Below are 15,967 nucleotides of genomic sequence, written 5' to 3' on the forward strand. Positions count from 1 at the left end.
GCTCCTACTGCCTTCTTGGCAGGTTTCACCGGACAGTCTCGAAGAAAGTGCCCTGAGTTTCCGCAATAGAGGCATAATTGCAACTGTTTTCTCCTTTCCCGCTCCTTTTGTGTTAGAGGACCTTTCAGACCCCCTATTTGCATGGGTTCCCCATAGTCTACTCCTTTGGAAGGAGTTGGCGGTTTGGAAAATACTCGAGCATCAAACTTGGAACGATCGGCCTTCCTGTTCTGCAGTCTGTGATCTATTTGAACGACTAAGTCTATATAGTCCGAACAATCTTGTGGGGGATTCACTACTTGGGCTAACACATCTTTGAGGTCTCCGCGTAGACCTCTATAAAACAGCGTAATCCTTTTGTCCTCAGGCCAGTGTGTTTCCACTATCAGTCTGTTGAAAGACGCAATATAAGCCAAAAGGTCTTGATTACCTTGTCGCAACGAAAGAAGCTCATTGTCCAAGGCCTGCCCCTGTGAATGTCTTGCGAACAGTTTTTCCATACTGAGCTGAAAAGCTTGAAAATCATGGAGGACCGGGTCATCTTGATTTACTAGAGGGATCGACCAGTCTGCCGCATTGCCACTAAGGTACGAAAGCACAAAAGCTACTTTAGCTTGATCAGTTGGAAAGGCTGCTGGCCGGCATAAGAAATGCAACCGGCACTGATTGATAAATACTGCAAACCTCTTTGGGTCACCAGAAAATCGTTCGGGCGGAGCCAGAGGTACATTCCCAGGTAGGTTGATCTGCACTGGATTCATAGAGGATGTAGAAGGAAGATTTCCCCTAGATGCGGGTAACGGGGTCTGTCCGGCTTGTGACTGTAGCAATTGTCTAGCGAGATCATCTGTTCGCTCCTTGGAAATAATCAGTTCCCTTCTTAGAGCGTTCGTTTCCTGACGGGCTGCATGCACTTCTGCCCTTAGTTCCCCAAGTAACTGGGCTAGCTGGTCGGTATCCGAGGTTTCCATAGCGCCTGGACGGGAGTTTTGTGGTAGGCTTTGCGTTCTGTAACGCTCACCTGATTCCCGTAGAGGCGCCGGTCTTGACTGGGCGTATACTGTATCTTCAAAGGTGATGTGTAACACACGGCTGGCTCTTTGGGCTGGACCTCTGTGCACTGTATGTCTGGCTCGAAGGGTAAGATGTCTGCAGATAGAAAACGTGGGATTAATGAACTGGGTTATTGAATGTCTCTCTCTTCTTCCCTTTCTCTTCTCCTGTAGAACCCCAAAGGTTAACGCTCTTACCTTAGGTAAGTGAACGCCGTGCTCTCCATCTGCCTCGAGGCAGGGTGCTGTAACCAGTTTCTTCACTGGATAAGGGGAGCAGGCCTCTTGACTTCAGAGGACTGCTGTCCGTCGTTTACTGCACGAACGGTAAGTTTCGAGTAATTCTAATGTCTTTAAAGTCTTTAGTAATGATGTCTCTTGTTTTGCAGGATTCCGGCGATGGCGGATGGCGGGCTGAAGTGAGTTGAAGATGGAGCCCGTGTGATGAATAGAAGTGCCTGGAAGCACGTAAGTAAGCGCTTGTTGCCTGCTTCACGATGCGCTCTAACTGTCTTTTTATTTTGCAGGTACAAGTTCGGGGCGGCTGCAGGGTGCCGGAATACCCACTGGGTTAGATGTGGAAAGGATTAATGGCACGTGAGTATTAAAGTTCCCCAATGTCTTTAAACGCACCTTGTTTTGTCTTTCAGATGCGGGATGCAGCGCCGAAGGCCTCCGGAGGGTGCGAAGAGTTGGTAAGCTTTTGTCTTTCAGATGCCGGAATGCAGTGTGAAGACCTCTGGAGCGCACGAAGAGTAGGTAAGCCTTTGTCTTTCAGATGCCGGAATGCAGCGCGAGGCGTTGGTGACAGCCGATGGACCAGGTAAGAGATGCGCTGTCACTGAAGACCGTAGTGCTAACCTGTTCTTTCTTGTCTTTATAGGTGTTGCTGAAGACTGGATTCAGAATGGTAAGCCTTTTTCCTTAGACCCAGGATCAGATGCAGAAGACACGGTGAGCGTTCTGCTGCAGAGGATGCAGAATAACGCAAAGCAAGATTCATCCATCGGGTGTGGTTTAAATAGCCTCCTGTAGTGCTTAGGTGTCTCCTTCCACAGCCACGCCTAGGTAAGAAAAGAGTTCCTGCTTTCCAGAAGAGTTCCAGTGTTCTGAATCTAGGGAGTGGCTCCTGCCCCACCCAACAGGAAAAGTAGTTCCAAACAGAAGAGGATCAGAGACTCAACTGGCAGGCAAGTAAGCAGCATGGTCTGCTGCAGGTAAGTCCACCCAAGCATTATGAGCCCGGCGCTTCCAGCGCTGGGACTGGGCATATTTATGAGCCTGGTGCCACTGGCGCCAGGACTGGGTCCAAAAGGTCCCAATTGGGACTGGTTGGCACTCGGAACCTGGGTTATGGATCTGCTTCCAAGGGAGTTGGGAAAACCCTGACCTTTTGGAAGCAGAGATCATGACAGTCAGACATCTCGGCATACCCGTCCCACTCAAGGTGACTATAGCAAAACGAAAGGGTTGATGGCTGGAAGGTTTAGAATACATCATATCCTCAGGCACTGCTCTGTGCAACCTTCCAGACCATGTTTCTTCGCCTGCTAAGCCATTGCAAAAGGGGAAAGACCATAAGCAAATCAGGCTTAGTCACAAATCAGGCTTGCCTAGAGCAATGCCAGTGGTTCAAATTTACAGGGAACAAAGCTGCAACTCACTGATGAGGCCTAAGCATGTCTGGGGTTGCATGTGTTTCCGCACAGAGGAGACCTTGCCTAGGAGTCCAGGCTGGGCTGCTCCCATTGGTGGCACTACCTGACTGATTTGCCTATGGCTGGACACCCTATTCAATGGCAGAGACAGGCTAAAAAATAGTGGTGTGGAAGGTGTTAGGTAAGAATGAATGTAGTAACACTGTGTGAGACTACACAACACTTATCTGCTTGGTATTAGGTAACCCACCTTTTGGTATAGGTCTGTACTACACAAGTTGGTAGTCTGACTGACCAGCCAGGCCTATCTCAAGAGAAGTGAATGTGAGCTGTAGAGCTGTAGCAATGAAATTCACAAATACAAGTAACCAAGTAACAGTGACAAACCTTTCCCAGCAATAACAGTCTCAAACAACTTACAGCTATGAGGGCAGAAATTTCAAAGTCAATGGACTAGAAGTGTCTGCAGGGAGTCAGGACAGCCAAAGTCGATGGAGCACAGTCTATGGAGCTGAGGCGCGTCTTAGATAATAAAAGTCTTGCACAAAGTTAGAAGGTTTGGTAGAAATCACTTGTAGGCTCACAAGCTGTTAAGCCTGTGAAAAGCAGAGTTGGAATCAACTCTAAGAGTAAGCCAATGCAAGTCTCAGCTCAAAAGACAATGAGGTAAGTACCCGAAGTCTAAACAGTACCTCTGGTTTGAAGAAGTGTGGTCCAGCTGGATTCTGTCCTGTTGCAGCAGTGCAGACCCTGGGTTCCTGAGCCTCAGTCCTGGGGACAAGAGGGAGGACATCTGGAGAGCTCCTGCGGCTACAGTTTGGAGGTCGTCGGCAGCTACAGGATCTTTTTGGATCAGTGGAATGTTGTGGTTTCAGCGCTCAGTTAACAGCACCGCCGCGGATCTCAGATGTCGGTTGGGGTTCCTTGCCTCCTTGGGTCCTGCACTCTATGAGGGGACTCGAGCTCTGGTCATCTTGCTTCTGGAGGGTCCTTAGGAGACTCCCAGAGCTTCTGGCCTGATTTCAGATTTTTTACTTGACTATGGATTTCTCAACCCCTTGCACTCGGTTCTTGCAGCAGCAAAGAATTACAGCCAATCAAGGAAGATGGTCCAGTGGAGTTCGGAAGGAAGTCATCCCTTCTGGAGCTTCTCTTGTCGATCAGAAAAAGGAGTTTCAGCAGAGCAGCAGGGTTTCACTGGGTAATTCAAAGGTCCAGGAGGATGCAGCAAGCTTTGTTCACGGTTTCTTCGTTGTGTGTTTCACCCAGTGGTCGACTTTGACTCTAGTGCCAAAACCCTCTACTTTTAAGCAGGTTTCTCCCATTCATGGACAGCCTAGGCTGTTAATCACACAGCAGGGTAGCTGTCCTGAAAGGACAGCCAGCTAGCCAATCAGGACTGGTTGCATTCAGGAATTCCTAGAGATGACAGAGAAGGACAGGGGTGTTTTGGGAACCTCCCTCGCACCCTGCCTTTCCAGGCACACTGGAGCCAGAGGCAGCCTTTAGGGCTGAAGCCCGCCAAAGGCAACATGAACAAAGGGCTCACCTCACACGCAGAGAGAGACACACAGAGTAAAACCCAAGAAAGACCTCAGAAACAGAAAATGGTGAAAGATCAGGGTCATTTTGTCAAAATGGTCACCCATGGGAGCTGTACTGCAGCTGAAGATTAAGCCTGAGGTAGAAAAGCACAATGGTAGGACAATTAAACCACTGCCACCAGACATTTAAAGTAATGAGGGTAACATCAACAATGTTATATGAGAATGTAGGATAAGGGGCTACTAGGTAACCCCCCCATCACTCCTCATAAAATGGAGTGTGCTGGACCTACAAAGAGAAAAGGTAAGTAAAGCCAATTTCACTTTAGTATTCTTGGGAACAGTAGTTCACACCAGAAAAGGAATTTAAACCTTATGAGAAATCTAAAGGATTTCTCTGTGACCCTGCACTGAAGGTGCTGTGTGTCACCATACAAAAGGTAGATGCCTATGGAGTTTGTCAGACTACAAAAACAAAGGAAACACATAATCCAAATCAGGTCAAAATATATGAGAGAGTGAGAAAAAGGTCTCAGTGACTCGAGGATTCAACTTAAAAAGTCCTAAAGTCCAGCAAAAGAGCTGGGGGTCTCTAAGGTTGAAGGGAATTAGCACAGAAATGAGAATTCTCCGTAACAGAATGTTGCCCAGAGCAGTGCCTCTGCTTCATATTTATTCAAAACCTTCCACCCCTTTTTTCTGGTTATAGTTTGTATCCCTGTGTGAGAGAGAGTATGCCCAGACGTTGGTCCCTTGCTCGCTGCAACATAGGAACAACGCTGCAACTCTCTGATGATGCTCAACAAGGCCAAACAATGTATGGGGGTGCTTGTTTTTCTGCGCAGAGTGGACCAGGCCTAGCAGTAGGGGCTGTGCTGGCTGACTTGCATATGGGTGGACCCCTTCAAAACCTTCCACCTATCACTTTTCTGGCTATATGCTGTCATATCAAAGAATATTGCACTGTGGGCAGTTCTGACCGCATGCACAAATATTTTGAAGGGGCTAGCTGATAATCACATAGATCTAGTATGACAGCTCTGGGCTTTTATTCCTCCACCAAATGCATTTTCAGACATGTAGTCCATGTGAAATCGAATACAGCAATATCAGCCATAACAATGCATTTTTTTTATTAAACCGGAAACAATACTCCATTGTAATAGCAAGAATCAGGAAAACTAGATTAACTGCATTATAGAATTCAAAGCCAACCTTTATTGGCTGTGGTACAGTTAATACGTCAATGTGTTAATGTTTTTCATTATTTTGTTTTCATGGTAGGCTGTTATAGGCCATTTCATATCACAATAAAAACACATAGAAGGAGAGGTTGACACCAGCTCCCATGGTTGCTCCCTTTAAATATCGACTCTCCGAATGTTGTGCTGATTAAGGGCGTTTATAAATGTAAGATCAGTATGGTATCTCACTATGGCCCTCATTATGATACTGGCGCTAAACCGTGGAGCTATTAGCACCATGGTTGGTGCTGGTATCGTAACAAGTCCACCAATGTTCAATGGGGAATTACCACCCCATTCCAAGGTTGGCGGGGCGGTAATTCCCCATTGAACATTGGCCCTTCCCCATTCCCATTTTTGCCCCATAGGGCTCAATGGGACTGGAGAAGGCGCTAAGTACGGTGCCGCAAATTGCGGTACCGTACTTAGCACCAAGGTCCCTTTGCGGGTCCCTACTTTGAAGGCTGGTCTAGACCAGCCGTTCAGGTCGGGTCCCACAAAGGGACCTCGTAGTAAGGCACTAACGGCACCGTTAACCCATTAGCGCCAGGGTCGTAATGAGGTCCTATGTGATTAACAGCATCTTGTCAATGGCACTAAGATCCCATCCAGCACTGCAGTAGAGAACGCAATATTTTGGGGATTGGCCCTACTCACAGGCAGTGCAGTTTGCACCTAGTGCCTCCATATGGAGAGGACCAGTTAGTTTGACTTTAGGACTATCAGTGATGAGGAATAAAATAAACATGCAGGAGACTAGTCACTGTGGCACGTGCCAGTCAAATGTACACCTGTTAGTGACAAATAGTGAACCCTGTCAAATGGATTCTGGAATGTATGATAGGTTAGAATGGCACTTGATCAGTTATGGAATCAAGGGAAAATCTTATTTCTGATTTTGGGAGACCAAAGTTAGCATATAGGTGGTGAGCGTGGTAGAATGCCTGTCAGGTAAGCCATTTTACGTTCCTTTTATGGTTTATGTTTCTACCAGGACTAACACATGCTGCACCCACATTTGCTCATAGATGATCATACAGAGGTACTGATACATGAGGATACCGACACATGAGAAACGGGCACAACCACTGGAAAAATCCACCAACACCATACATTTCTGATATCAATACAGAAACCCATAGGATGGCAAATTGAGGCATCAGACATAGAAACACATACAAAATGCACAACTAGATACCAATGCAAATATACCTATTAGGCATGGGTGGGATGGTTCAGGCAAAAATCAAACCCATAGAATTTAAATGGATTTTTACCAAGGATTGAGATACAGGGTTTGACTGTGTTCAAACTTGGTTTTAAATCATAATAGGACTTTGGTAGAGTTTAGTTGAGTTGTGTGGGAGGTGGGTTAGGGGCACATAATGTGTGGGTGGGTTGAGGGGTGCATTGTGGGTCGAGGTACAGTACATTTTTAGAAGTAGAAGACCAAACCACTGACAACCCCATGTAGATTCATTAAGCATATGGGAAAGGGCAAAGCAATGAGAACCCCATGTGCATTTACTAGGTGCAAGAGATTACCAAAGCACTGAGAACCCCATGTGATTTTATTGAGCATAGGAGAAAGCCAAAGCACTGAGAATCTTAAGTGGATATAATGCAATGGCGTTCTCAATAAGTTGACCTTCTACATGCCTAGTGTATGCACATAGATTTCCAACTGCTTTGTAGTACTTAGGACAAAGCACTGAGATTCTCACATATATTTGCTTAGTGAAGACGGCAAAGCAATGAGAACCCCATGTGCATTTACGGGATGTAGGAGAATGCCAAATCACTCAGAAACCCAAGTGCATTTAGTAGTCAACAAAGAGGGCCAAACCACTGAAAAAAACATATTCATGTACTAGCCATAGTGGAAGGCAAATGCATTAAGAACCCTGCATGCATTGTGAATATGGAGAAGAAGCTGTAAACTCTATGAACCCCAAATACATTCTAGGGCCAAAGCTCTAAAACCAACGAATGCATTTTGTAAATAGAGCCAATGGCATAAACACTGAAAACACATCTAAATTTTGCAAGTGGGGAGAAAGGCAACTGAGAAGCCAAAATACATTTTGTAGGCAAAGGAAAAAGCCAAAGCACTGGGAGCCTCGGTTGCATTTTGTAGGTGGTGGTGATTGCCAAGTCAGTGACAACCCCACAGTCATTTTTTAAAGGGAAGTGAACATTAAATTAACATGTCTGTTTCTACTGCAGGAGACATAGGGGATGGTGTAATCAGTGCTCCAAACAAGGTTGTTTCCCTATTTTTGTTGGGAGTATTTTGAAAGAGGTGAAGCGACACCACGACAAGTGGGTAAGTTATTTTATTCAAGGAGCTCCCCAGAGCTCTCATACAACGCTGGGCTTAATCCTTTTCAAACTCTAACCGCCTCCTGTGGTCACGCGGCTCTCGCTCTAAACAATGAACAGAGAGCGCCCGTGACTGCAGCGAGGCAACAAGTAAATCTCTACACATCTTCCCCCATAACAGAACAAGTAAGTAACATCATATATAATGAAAACATTAAAAGAGATAACATAACCAATGTAACCAACACAGTCATATAGGAGAAATTTGCTAAAGCAGAAAATAATTAATTGTTACAATTTTGTGCATTAAAATTTGACATGACATGAAAATCATATTAGTATCTCAAGTTTCATAATCTCTCATCCACACAGGCTTTGATCTAGCCCTATGTGAACATTCTTCGTTGGCTCTCTCACCTGTATCATTATTGTTCCCATCTACCGCCCTTCCTTCCATCTCCTTTTTCAACTTATTCTTATCCACATTCACAGCTCTTCCTTTCACTTGCTCATTCAACTTACTCTCTTCCCCATCACCCACTCTTGCCAACCTTCCTTTTGACCAAACTTCTCCTCCTTCCAAAATGACAACATTACTCTTTACAGCACATATTTTCTTCGGTCCCAGGAACCTACTTTCCACACATTTGTTCACCAGTCTGGGATTTTTAACATACACCATCTCCCCAATCTTCCATTCCTGTTCTTTCACCCTCATCCTGTCATCAAACAGTTCTTTATTCCTTTCCTGACTCAACGTAATAAGTTTCATAATGTGGTCCCGATCAACATTAACCACTTTGGCCATCCCCAGCCATCCTGGACAAAGCCTTGTTCCAGGTTCCCTACCTTTCATAGATACAAATGGAGACACACCAGTCACAGAGTGTGGCATGGTGACATAATTCCACGTTAGCATCCTTAACATCTCCCTCCATGGTTGTCCCGATTTCATGGCCATCTGCAGGCCCCCCTTAATGTACCTGTTGACTCTTTCAACAAGACCATTCGCCTTGGGATTATACAACGCAGTCCTCGTGTGTTTTATGCTATAGCCTGCAAGAAATGTTCTCATGGCCACAGATACAAATTGTACCCCGTTATCAGACACAATTTCAACAGGTACCCCTTCCTTAAGAAAAACTCTCTCCAAGAAACCAATCAACTTCTTAGCCGTGACCTCTTTCACCGCTTCCCATTCAAACTATTTAGAATGAAAGTCCACCACAACAAATAAAATCTTCAAGCCTTCTCCCAGACCTGCTACAGGACCCATGATGTCCACCGCCAACTTGCTCCATGGTCTGGTATCACATTAGGGATTAATGGAGCTTCTCTTACCACTCTGCACTTGTCACTAGTTTGGCAACTCATGCAATCTTTGACATACCCTTCAGCACTCCTATCGATTCCCGGCCACCAATAATTTTGCCTCAATTTCCTTTTCATAGCAGCTTCTCCAGGATGTCCCTGATGAGCCAGCCTAACCAACACTGACCTGAGGGATTGCGGAGGGACAATGCACCTTCCTCTTCTTAGCCTGTCTTCACACAAATTCAACTCATCCTTTACCTCCCACCATGTATTGAAAGTACTATCCAAATCTCTTTTGGCTGGCCACCCCCGCACTGTCCAACACTTTACTAGCTTGAGGTCCTCATCTGAACTTTCTTCCTATGTCCATTCTTCCTTATTAATGGCACTTTGCATTTCTGCCACTACTGACTCCTCCTCTGTCTCTCTATCTTCCATAGGCTCACTTTTAACTGGCAGTCTGGACAGGCAGTCCACTACAACATTCCTCTTTCCGGGCAAATAGCTGACATCAAAGTTAAAATTTTGGAGTCCTAAACCCCACCTGCTTATTCTTGGAGAACCCATGGCCCATCTTCCACTCTCAAACATCTGAACCATGGGTTTGTGGTCCGACCTGACAATAAACCTTCTCCCCCACAAGAAGTACTTGAAATGATTCACCACCCAGAACATGGCCAACGTTTCCCTTTCAATAACGGAATACTTGCACTCCGCACCTCTCAGCGTCCTAGACGCAAATGCGATAACTCTCTCTGTGTTGTCCCTGTCATACTGCACCAATGTCGCACCCAGACCCAACATACTCGCATCAACAACCAAAACAATCTTATCCTTAGGATCAAATCTACCTATGGATGGTGCTTCCCCCACTGCTTGCTTAATACACTCAAAAGCCACGTCATATTCTGCTGACCATTCAAATTTGATGCCCTTCTTAAGAAACATTTTGAGGGGAATTGACACTTTGGCAAAATCCTTTACAAACCTATGGTAATACTCGGCCAAACCTAAGAATGATTTCACTTGTTCTTTGTCTTGTGGCACAGGTGCACATTTCACTGTCTCCACCAAATTCCTCTTGGGCTTCACCCCTTGTTCATCAATCTCATGCCCAAGATACTCTACCCTGTGCACCGCAATCTTACACTTGCTCCTTTTTACCGTCAACCCTGCCTCACTCAATCTGCTCAACACCTGTCTCAACACCTCATCATGTTCTTCGGTAGAGCTAGCATATATCAGAAGATCATCCTGGAACACGATAATGTTCTTTACTCCATTTAACACCGTCTCCATCACCCTTTGGAATACAGCTGCCGCTGAGGCGAGCCCAAATGGCATCCTACAATACTTAAATGATCCGAACACCGTGATGAATGCCGTCAAGTGTTGACAATCCTCCTTCAGTGGAATCTGATGGTAAGCCTGGGAAATATCAATGACTGAAAACACTTTGGCATTGTTCAGCACAGAAAATTTGTCATCAATTATCGGTAGAGGATGTCTATCTATTAAGATGTTCCTATTCAGGTCTCGCAAATCTACACACAGTCTGATGTCTCCGTTAGCCTTAGCAGCTACCACCACCGGCGACAGCCATACCGAGCTTTCACTCTTCTCTATTATCCCTCTTTGAAGTAACGACTCTACTTCTACCTTAAGTTTCTCGCTCAATCCATGAGGCACTGGCCGCACCTTGTGCACCTTTGGACTGGCACCCGCCTTCAGCTGAATCTCATGTTCAAATCCCTTCAACATCCCCAATTCCTCTTGAAACACCATTGGGTAATCCTTCTCCCATTTGTCTTTCAGCTCTGCTACATCAATAGGCCGCTCAGCATTCGCTTGTATTCTAATTCCCAACTTCCACTGTTCACCCCATCCTAGGAATGATGATCCTGCTTGAGTGACATATACCTCTGATTCGCAGCTCCTCCCTTTATATTTAATGGAAGCCTGGAACATCCCTACAATTTCAATTCTCACATTCCCATATGCTTAAGGTTCTATATTGTGTTTCTTCAATTGTCTCACGTCTCCTTGTATGCAACCCAGAAATGTTGCCTTTGACATCAAAGTCCATGGTGAACAACTGTCCACCTTCATTGTCACCACTCTTCCATTGACCATGAATACATCTGTAGGTGCACCACCCTTGTTTGAGACTTCTGATACTTCCAGCACATGCTTTGCCTGGCTGTTCATTTCCATCACCTGATCCTCTTCTTGCTCAGGCAGCCTTCCTCCTGCTTCAATGCTCTGCACCGTTCCTGATTCACGGCAAACTTTCGCGAAATGACCCTTCTTCTTGCATTTCAAGCATGAGATATTCCTGGCCAGACAAAACATGCTTGTGGAAATGTGACGGTTGCTCCCACACTTGTAACACTTAATTTACTTGTTCGGGACTCCCTTTCGGAATCCCTTTACCGCAGCCACTTCTCCGTCCGACTTATCTCCTTTCATAGTGGTCATAAATTTATGGGTCTGTTCCATGCTTCTTGCCATGTCTAGGGCTGCCTCCAGTGATGCATCTTTGGACAATAGCCTCTCTTGTATCTTTACATTATTCGTGCATCGCACTAATTGGTCTCTGATGAGAGAATCTGTGAGCAGTCCAAATTCACACGTATGGCTAAGGGACCTCAACGCCGCAATAAAGTTTTCCACTGGTTCCTGTGGATCTTGTATCCTCTGGAAGAACTTATGCCTTTCAAATGTTACATTTTTCTTGACTTCCAACTTCCTTTCCGCCATGGAATATTGATCCACCTCTCCTTGGCCCTGCTGTGGAAGATCAGGTAATCCATCATAAACACTTCTGCCTTCAGTTCCCAAATTGTGAAGCAAAATTGCTTCTTTTCTTGCTGATGCGAACTTATCCCCTCCAATGGCAATCAGGTAAGTGTCAAATAGCTTTTTCCACCTGTCCCACCTTATTCGTGGAGCACCAGGTTCTGCCAGAATCGGTGGCGGTGGTGACATGCTCGCTGCAGCCATCTTTACGTGTTATACTGGTATTCTAGTCACACCAAATTGCACTAAATGCACCTATGCACTGTCTTATGTCCCTTAACGTATTCTCCTCTTTGTCCTTGCAAGTCTTTCAGTATTTCTTAAATGCACCATATTAATATCTCTTCAGGTGCCCAGCTCACAGTCTTGATGCTTCTCCTACAACAATATCTTCTGGGAGGCACTTTCCTTTTTGTTGTGGCCTGTGATTGGCCCTATGTCCACTTCTTTCACTCATATGTGCCTCCCTCTCTGGTTGTGCCCAGCCCCCTCACCCTCTGCTCCTCACCTTCTTGCTCAATGAGAGCCAGGGTGGGCGGCACCAACCAGGAACAGCTGCGCAGGCTCCTTTCACTGTGCGACCACACTGAGCAGAGGTGGGGATATCGTCCTCCTGCAGAGCCGCCGAGACCGCCCCCCTGCAGTGCCACGCTCCCTGGCCGCTGCGGAGACAGTCCCCCTGCGGGCCCCACACCTCTCCGCTCGCTGCTGTGTGGCCTGCGTTGCCGGTCGCCGAGACCGTCCCCCTGTAGCGCCTCGCTCCCTGGCTGCCGCAGAGACAGTCCCCCTGCAGCCGCTCACTGCTGTGCGGCCTGCGCTGCCAGTCGCAAGGACCCGATCCCGGGGCCGTGGACGTCCCGTTATGGCTTCAGGGGGGAACGTCGCTTGGCTCCGTAGCGAGCTCCGAACTTTGCCTCTTCCTCATCGCCAAATGAAAGAGGTGAAGCGACACCACGACAAGTGGGTAAGTTATTTTATTCAAGGAGCTCCCCGGAGCCCTCATACAAAGCTGGGCTCAATCCTTTTCAAACTCTAACCGCCTCCTGTGGTCACGCGGCTTTCGCTCTAAACAATGAACAGAGAGCGCGTGTGACCGCAGCGAGGCAACAAGTAAAACTCTACATATTTCTACTCCCTATTTTTATATTTAGAGAGATTTGCCAATTTTTGGGCCATAAAAATTGCTGATACAATCCTTAACTGTAGAGCTGGGGGTAGGAGTTGCAGGGGGAATGTATATTTTGTTAACATTCTACAGCAGCAGCTGTTTGAGTTGGGCCACACAGTACATGGGTCTATGTGCCAGCATCACCAGTCGAGTAGTTGTAGATGTCTGCCTCTGCAAAGAACATCATCAGTGTCTGCCTCAAAACAATCAGGGCTTCAAGAAGAAATGTAATTCTGCATGTACTATTGGAGTTCAGGAGAAATAGGAGGAAGTTGAGCCACCAACGAAGTGCAATAGGGAGAAGATATGTCATCAGCACAGCAACAACGTGATTATTCCATGCATGAGTAAGAAGATGTGATTCCTGAAAATTGCCCTCCTCTGATTTCCTTATTTTTATTTATTTTATTCATATTTGTATAGCGTGCAGCAGCCCAAAGGCATTGTGGCACTTGTTACAGAAACATACTTAGTTGCATAATTATCACGTGTCATTTGATACAAAGCGTGAGCATATTTGTATAACATACTTGTACATTTGTCATGTGCAATGTTTAGAGATAAGGCATCTGTACATTGGTTAAATTATGTTTATATTACATTTATATTACAATTATATTACAATATACATTAGGGAAAAAGTGGGAGGGCTTACGGAGTTAGCTCAGGAGGGTGATCTTGAGATTTTTATGGAAAGCATGGATGGATGATTCAGCTCTAAGGAAGGCAGGGAATGGGTTGCATAGTTTAGGTGCAATGTACGAGAATCCCAGCCTTAGCTGCAATGTACGAGAATCCTAGCCTTCCTTAGAAAAAGATGCCATTGGAGACTATCACAAAGGTGTCCTCCTACCCAGAATTCAAGATGGAGACACAGATACCTCTATTTTGACAATACCACAGATAGAGCGGAAGACCTACAGGCAGAGGATGAGGCTGTAGGCAAAAACTTACAAATGCGTAGTGCAAGCACTGTGCTCTGAAATAAAACCTGAGACATTCCTCATGCATGCATGTACTGTCTTTTCAAAAAACGTTCCAAAAATGCATCCTAGAGGTAGCAAAACTTGTCAGTGAGATGAACTGTACTGGTTCCTCAGCCAGGAGATTCCACACAGCATCCATTGCAGAGAACACTGAGTAGGCTCCATTAAGGAATATAGTTAAGGCCCTGTCTCAGCCCTATTTTACATTGGAAGAACAACATGTTCATTTTAAGTTATCGCCTGCCATATACGGAAAAATGTGTCTTATGAGGGAAGTTGAGTATTGATTGGGGAATCTCTTCCCTGTGGGCCCACGTGAGATGGCATCATCCATGTGCTTGACAAATGGAAAGGGGCACAGGGCAACCTCCGTGCACTTCAATATGGCAGTCAACAGAAACCACCGTCCTACACCAATACTGTGATTAATCTTACTGATTCAAAGATTTTCACACACCCTCCCAGAACATTATCCTTTCCTCCTATCCCATAGCCTACAGACAACTTATTTCCCCCTAAATCCACCAGACATTTATTGCTGGTGCTTTTGACCATTTCACAAAATATCACAAAAGACCTGATATGCTCCATCTATTTAATGACAAGCTTGGTATAATTTTGTCAACTACCCTAATCCATTGTACAAAATATGGATTTAGAGGGGACCTTGACCAAGCTGATCCCCTCTTGTAAATTCTACCCATGAACCTCAATTCCATGTCACATTAACTATGGAAGCAATGGGAACACATGCACCAATGTGAGACCAAGAAGGACACCTTACAAATATGCAGAAAAGTGCTCAAGTCATAGATTTCCTGGCCAGCAGTGGGTATTAAGTAATCTTCCCCATACCTCCTATTAGCGAAGTCTACGCCAACAGCAATTACATGTCATTTGACAGGAGGCTAGATTGTGTATGGAAGGGTTTGACAGGAGGTCTCACAGAAGAATTGGTCTCTGGAACATCCGCTCCTTCTTCATGGCTTACATATTGGATTTCTGGCATGTGATAATGGATCTAGTTCATATCTGTTATGAGGATAAGCAAAACAACGTACATGCCCTGATTTGTCCTTGTCTTTCACAAACCAGTTCCCATCTCTATATGAGATGGTATGTGTGGCCCAGAATATCTCTGTCCACCTTAGCTGCTCCTACAGTGGGCAGAATACATTAGGAACACTGCTATCATGGCACAATATTCTTTAAAAACTATTGAAACCTGCAATACAGCATACATATATTGAAATGTCTGCTAGAACACTGTAATGGAGTGACTGACTACTGCAATAGCCAGAGCTGGCAACTGGATGGTCCATACTTAACACCTTTATAGTGTACCCTTTTGGGAAATGTTTGATCTTTGTTGCAGTCTTTTCAAGAGGCCACCCAGTAGGTCAGCCTCTATGCTAAATCACCCAGTGAGGCAGTGGTGTTGTTTAGGCATTCTAGTGCCCTGGCCCAAACTAAGTGTATGCATCCCGCTGCCCAACTTTACGCCACCTCTGCCAGACACTGCACCTTCAAGGTGAGACGCAAGCTACTCCTCATTCATGATGCCCAATGTGGCCGAAACATGTTTGAGGATGCTTGTGGTCTTGTGCAGAAGGGATGTGACCTAGCAGTTTGTGCTGGACTTACCTTTTTGTAGTAGGATCAAGGCTGATTTTCATATAGTCTTCCCCTTTCTGTAAAGGCCTAGCAGGCTAAAGAATGATGATTTGGAGGGTTCCCCAGAGTTGTTCCAGAGGTGAGATTAATTTTAAACCTTGCAGCCATCACCTTTTGTTTTGCTATTGCCACCCTGAGTGGGATCAGTATGCCCAGACGTGAGTATCGAGCCTGTGGGGCCTAGAGACCCTACTTACAACTTACTT

This window comes from Ambystoma mexicanum, chromosome 5q (genome assembly GCF_040938575.1).
Source record: "Ambystoma mexicanum isolate Mex_15411 chromosome 5q, UKY_AmexF1_1, whole genome shotgun sequence".
Lineage (NCBI taxonomy): Eukaryota > Metazoa > Chordata > Amphibia > Caudata > Ambystomatidae > Ambystoma > Ambystoma mexicanum.